Source organism: Saccostrea cucullata, unplaced genomic scaffold (assembly GCF_032062105.1).
Source record: "Saccostrea cucullata isolate Sc308-1 unplaced genomic scaffold, CSIRO_AGI_Scuc_v1 ctg2288, whole genome shotgun sequence".
Taxonomy (NCBI): Eukaryota; Metazoa; Mollusca; class Bivalvia; order Ostreida; family Ostreidae; genus Saccostrea; species Saccostrea cuccullata.
In genome coordinates, this window is record NW_026937753.1 from 9,942 (window position 1) to 16,915 (window position 6,974).

The 6,974-nt window shown below is 32.0% G+C and overlaps 1 long non-coding RNA gene across 1 annotated transcript; it reads right to left on the reverse strand.

Annotated features, from left to right (window-relative positions):
* Window positions 1-6,034: 6,034 nt before the first annotated feature.
* On the reverse strand, window positions 6,035-6,692 carry LOC134248777 (uncharacterized). The gene is made up of 3 exons (XR_009988135.1): window positions 6,568-6,692; window positions 6,243-6,332; window positions 6,035-6,148 (listed from the first exon to the last, which is right to left on the reverse strand). It is a non-coding gene; the product is annotated as an uncharacterized LOC134248777 (long non-coding RNA).
* Window positions 6,693-6,974: the final 282 nt, after the last annotated feature.

The following is a 6,974-nucleotide window of genomic DNA, read 5'->3' on the forward strand; positions in this document are numbered from 1 at the left end:
GATATTAACGCACTTTGAAAAAAAATTATTTTTTTCAAAGTGCGTTAGCTTGGTCCCAAATTTTAACGCACTTTGAAAAAAATTTTCAAAGTGCGTAATTTTTCAAAGTGCGTTGTAACAAAGCACCAATCAGATTCTTTGTTGGATTGCGCAATTGAACGTCTTTCAGATTCATTAGTATCGTCACTCAACGCATCACAATATCAGCCGGTGTATGGCACGCCAAATTCACAAAAATGAGCTAAACTTAGTTTCACAATTGATAAACTAGGTTTATCGACTGTAAACTATAGTTTACAAATCGTAAACTATAGTTAACGATTCGTTAAGTAGAGTTTTCATCTGTAAAACTATATTTAACGGTCGTTAACTATAGTTTACGAATGCTAATCTAAGTTTATCTGTGTAATAGGCGTTAACAATAGATTTTGTTGATAAACATAGATTCACGTTTGTAAACTATAGTTTACAATCGTAAACTATAGTTAATAGTTGTTAATCATAGTTTCACAAATCGTGAAACTAATATTTATCAGATCGTTAACTATAGTTAACGGTTTGTAAACTAAAGTTTACAAATCGTGAAACTGTATTTATCAGATAATCTATGTTTTGCAATTGCAAATGATTGTTTTTCGGTGTTAAGTATAGTTTATGGTTGTGAAACATAGATTAACGTGTTAACTATAGTTTACATATGTAAGATATAGATTAACTTCGTTAACTATAGTTTACAGTCTGAGAGAACATCCCCTGCCGACCTGTCACACCCTGTTTCTTCTCATGATCGGGAAATAACGGGGAAAATCGGTCGTCAGTTCAATTGATTAGAGATATCGTGATTTTTATAATTATTCTCTAATTTTTTTTTAAAATTCATTCATTAAATTAAAAAATAAATTGCCTACAGTGACTACACCCTACTAGTCTGGTCCTGATTTTTAATTAAAAAGAAGGCTAGAAATAACTTCTAACGGCAAATAGAAATTATTTGGTCCAGCATAGTTTTTTAACCTATTTCGAGTATGCTGAATCTGAAAAAATATGCTGGTCTTCATGAAAATGGCGTTAAAGAGGTCAAAATGGCGATTCAAAATGGCGAACATCCAATTAATTTTTCTAATTTTCTATTAATGTCGTTTAAAATGGAGAATTAATGAGTGAATATCTAATTGAGTGTAATAAAACTATAAAAATTATAATAGAATGCTAATATTATTAGTTAAACTCAAAAAAATTAGTCGTTTCTACACTTAATTCGAATTTTCTCTGCTATTTTTTGTCTATTGTTTCTATATTCTTCTTTGTTCAGGTTTTTATATTAGCTAATATGCATACACTGCAGATTTGTATTTTTCCCTCTACATCTCACTATTCTACAATTAAATGATAGTGCAGCTGTAAGTTAAAAGTCAAAATGGCGATTCAGAATGGCAGACATTCATCTTTTTCTTTAAATTATTCAATTCTTAATGTCGTTTACATAGGAGAAAGGATTTGTGAATATTTTACTGAGCTTAGTACAACTATGTAAAATGACAAATGAACACTTTAAATTGGAAAATTTAGTCTTTAAATTTGAAATGTGTTAATTAGCTCAAAATGGTAATTCAAATGACGTCTTATACACTCGAATGTCGAAAAATACCCAAACTGCTTAATTCTGGTTCGTTTTGCAGAAAATAAATTACAGTTTGTTTTTTTATTCATGAAATAATGTTTAACTATGCAATGGAAGTTGGAGGATATTTTTGTTAATGACTTAGGATATTTATAATATGTTTTTTTGTTTAATTACTTCTATTGTTAAGATAAATTTTTGACGATAATTCCGAAGACATTTTACCTTTTACCTGTCTCATCATGCTTCTTCATATAAAAAGTTAATAATATCATAAAGTTATTGCTGTTTTGAGTACAATATGAAAATTAAGCTACCCCAAGAGCAGTATCCCCCGAGCATTAAGGCGAGTGAACATTCAGTTGCTGGAAATTCTTGATCTATTTTTAGTCCAGAGTAGAAAAAAATGTGTATGTTCATGTAGAAGGTCTAGTGCAACATAACTTAGTATGATTTTTAAAATGATTTAGCACGACCACTTATAGGGCTAGTAATTGTTACATCATATAAATCTGAATATATTATAATATCTAAATAAATTAAATATAAACATATATATTAAGAATTACCAGTATAATATACATAAACCATAAATTTTATTGATTGTCCAGCTCTGATTCTGTGTCCCTTCATTTGCATTTTGCTATTCTCAGTCAAAAATTCAATTGCATTCTCAAATATTTCATGCTGTGAATGGATAATTTTGTATTGAACAGTGTACATAAATTCGAAAATTTTGAAATTTACAAAATCTGAAATAAGAACATGTTTGTGTTCAATCCCCCGTCAGTTCTTGATACAACCTAACTCTATCCTAACAAAGAAGTGTGGATCAAGTTGCCTTCTGAGTTCTTGAAGTGTTCAAGGAAAATTTGCTGTCAAGAGGTGTTGACTAGATCGAAATCAGGAATGGCTTAGGTCTATTGGTACAAAAGCTTGTAAGTGATAGGAATTACGAGGAATCTGCAAGCGCTCCTAAATTGCATAATTTTACAATTTTTCTCACCAAAATATGCACACAATGTGATTTCAGATGATCAGGTTTGAGAAATTGAGACAACAAATCTATATGAGGTCACAAAATAAAGAGCTATATAGAGAAATCGGTATGTCTGTCCGTCCGTCTGTTACGCTTTGGGGTACCCATCTATTATCCGCAACTCCTCTCATACCACCGATTGAAATTTGATGAAACTTTCACAGAATCTTTATTACAAATTGCGATTGTGACCTCCTATTTTACTTTTTGATCCGAGATATACTTTGGATTTCCCATAGCAAAACATGGACACTGTCATTATATTTATATGGGAGACCGGGGTATCATTTAGTGAGCTAATTGCTCACAGAAACTCTAGTTCATTTTGCGTATGGTTTTGGAAAACAAAAATAGACTTTTCACATTTGAACATAAATGTGTTGTTCCTTGAGTTTTGGTTGATTGATTGTATATTGTTTAACGCCGATTCGGCAATTTTTCAGCCATGTTTCGGTGGACTATCACTTTAAATAATTTGAAGAATTTTGGTTTCTCTGGCGGCCCCCCGTGAGCTTACTCTTTTTTCGAACCCCGAAGAAATAATGTTTTACATGCCAAGGGAGTTGCCATCCTTGGCAACATTTTACTTGAGTGTTGAAAATACCAAAATTTCGAAGACAGACTGAAACAGAAAGCAAATAAAGCTGGAATAGAAGATGTTAGGGGATAATACTAAGTTCTTATAAGTGCTAAAAAGCTAGAACAAAGTGTTCGATGAAATATAATCGGACAGGAATTTCTGCAGTAATTTTGATGGTGTGCCGAGGGATGTTGAGGTAGAAGTGCGAGTTGATAAAACTGCAGATCTGTAGCTCTCCGAAAAAATATATATTGATAGACCGGAGAGCTACAGAGCCATCCATTGAAAAAACTGTATATTTATTGCGCACAAAAAAATGCGCCCGGTTCTCGATTAATATCTCCATGTTTTTTAAAATGTAATCTCAAAATATTACTAACCGTGTGTTCCTAACATATTCTTTGACTCTTTCCACAACAAAACATTCCTCAAAATTGTTGTTAATAGTCCTCCTTGCCCCGATATTGCATGCATCGAACATTTCGCTTATTATTATACCCCCCGCTTGAAAAGCGGGAGGGTATATAGTAATCGTTAATTCCGTCCGTCTGTACGTCTGTCCGTCCGTCTGTCTTGTCCGTCCGTCCGTCTGTTACGCTTTGGGGTACCCATCTCTTATCCGCAACTCCTTTCATACTACTGAATAAAATTTGATGAAACTTTCACAGAATCTTTATTACATATTGCCATTGTGCACCTCCTATTTTACTTTTTGATCTGACATATATTTTGGATTTTCCAGAGCAAAACATTGACACTGCCATTTTATTCATATGGGAGGCGGGGGGTATCATCTAGTGAGCTCAGTTTTTACTGCCATTTTGGTTTCAAAGATAATTCGGTCCAATATGCATCGTTCAGAAGTCAACTACGAGAGAACTTGATAGAGGAGAGAGGAATTATTTGAAATCTTCCATTTTTGCAACTGAGGTAAGAATTTGGAAGAATTAATCAAGAATCCAACGCACTTTTTTGTGCGCAATAAATCTACAGTTTTTTCAATGGGTGGCACTGTAGCTCTCCGGTCTATCAATATTTTTTTTCGGAGAGCTACAGATCTGCAGCTAGAGCTGATAATGACAGGATTCGGGAGTGATTTTAGGTGGAAGGGGGCTCAAAGGCTTTGGAACTTATGTCAAGGTTGTTTTAACTATTTCCAGAAAAAATGAATCTTTTCACGTATTTTTTGTTCATATTTAATGGACTAATCAATATACTATATATACTATATATATAAAAAACAAACTAATTTATTTTCTGCAAAACGAACCAGAATTCAGCAGTTTCTACGAAATTCGAGTGAATCAGACGTCATTTTGAATCTCTATTTTGAGCTAAATAACACATTTCAAATCTAAACGACTACATGTTTGATTTAAAATGATCAAATGAGTGTTCTGTTCGTATTTTACATAGTTGTACTACGCTCAGTAAGATATTTACAAATCCTTTCTCCTATATGAACGACATTAAGAAATAATTAAAAAAAAAAATGAATATCCGCCATTTTGAATCACCATTTTGACTTTTAACTTACAGCTGCGCCATCATTCAGTTGTAAAATAGTAAGATGCAGAGGAAAAAATACAAATCTGCAGTGTATGGATATTTGCAAATGTAAAATCATGAACAAAGCGGAATATAGAACAATAGACCAAAAAATCAGAGAAAATTCGAATTAAGTGTAGAAACGACTAAATTTTCTGAGTTAAACAAATAATGTTAGCATTCTATTATCATTTTTTATACTTGTATTACGCTCAGTGAGATATTCACACATTATTTCTCCATTTCGAACGATATTAAGAGAAATTTAGAAAAATTGGATGTCCGCCATTTTGAATCGCCATTTTGACCTCTTTAACGCCAATTTCATGAAGGCCAGCATATTTTTTCGGATTCATCATACCCGAAATAGGTTAAAAAACTATGCTGGACCAAATAATAATTATTTGCCGTTAGAAGTATTTTTTTCTATAAATCGGACCAGACAATACCCCAGGTTCATTCATTGAGCAGACTTGAATCTAAACAATTTGATGATGTTTTGTACACATATGATTGATCATTAAGATATTTGAAAAAAGATTTTCCTACCTAAATATACCCATTGAAAACTTTGAATGCTCAGAGTGGCCACACTTTACTCCCGGGGGTCATGATTGAACAATCTTGAATCTAAACTGTCCATAAATGCTTCCATATAAAAAGTACTCATCTTGAATTTGCTATTTTTGAGGAAAAAACGTAAAAGTTTTTTCTATATGTTCCTAATATGTAAAACTTTATGCAATTTCTTTTTAATTGGTATAATCTTATAGACCATATATGGTAACATCACTTCATGCAAAAAGAACAATGTTTCATTCTTTTTATAAAAGGCATCACATGTTTGGTAACAGTAACTGTAAACGAAAAAGATAATGACCTTGATCCATCCTTGATTCTCAAAAAACGGTCAAATTCAATCGATTTTATACCATCACTTAGTGTTGGTATACCTTTTTTCCTCATGATAAGAGGTATTTTGAAACTAAGACTTCAAATATACTGTTGAAACCCCAATGGGTATGCAAAATTCGTAATACATATATTTCCATTATAGAAGTCGTCAGACAAAAATCTCGAAAACCCACTGCATGCTCTTTATTCAATGCATTTGTCTGGAATATTTTAATGTTTAATATTTTACTGTTATGACTATAGATTCGATAGACTTTTAAATTATTTAAAAATTACTCTTTAGTTACTGAGTATACATTCATAATTGTTAAAAAAATATTAATCAAACCTCGCTGCCTCTGTAAGTATCTTTTCTGATGCTTCTCCTTCTAAACCTAACTCTTGGGCAAGAAACTTCACCTGCCCATTAAGACAGTTAATCTCTTCAGCCTTCTCTTCAAATTTCCTTCAATCAAAAAAAATTCTTGGTTATTTCAAGTTATTATGAGTAAAAAAAATTAAATTCCATGGCCAAATGTTTTGCATTGCATTTCACGTACGTTCTCCAGTCGTTGGATTCTAATGAGGTAGAATCTCTAGATGGATTCTTATCTTCAACTTTTGTTGCATCTTTATTTGCAGACCTTTTCCTGAAAAAAAAAACGTATCTATACCCTTGTCATCTCCAGATGGAAATTTATAGGAATGTTTTAGTATGCTATAAACATACGGTGTTAGTGTAGCTTTCCTATCATGGTAGAATCCCAAGATGGACTCTTTGCTTTCATTTTTGTGGAACCGCTGTCCTGAGATAAAATATATGTGTACCCTTGTCGTAATCTTTTAGGAAAATTATTGGAATATCTCGGTTTGCCATATACTTACGGCGTTGGTGTAGCTTTCCCATCTTTCTGATTTACTTTGTTAAGCACAGCCTTCCTTTTCCCCTCAGGTACTCTGCAATATCAATATTTATATTCATATCGAAAGGAAGATTGAAAAATTATATTAAAAAATCAGACGCAAGCTAAAATGATAATACTTGTCAAGACCCTTTAATTTTTGCTAGTTTCATCACATTCTTTTCAATTTTGGTGTTACATGTAAAGAAGCAAATTAAAAGTTTGGTATATTTCTTTTGATTTGTCTATGTTTGTGTCTAAAAGAAAATTACTTCATTCTTATTTGACGTACAGCCATTATAAACACATTTTTACACAAACTGTACATTTAAACATAAAAAGTAATAATATTTAGGATAAATGACATTATTTTTGAAAATTATGAGAAGA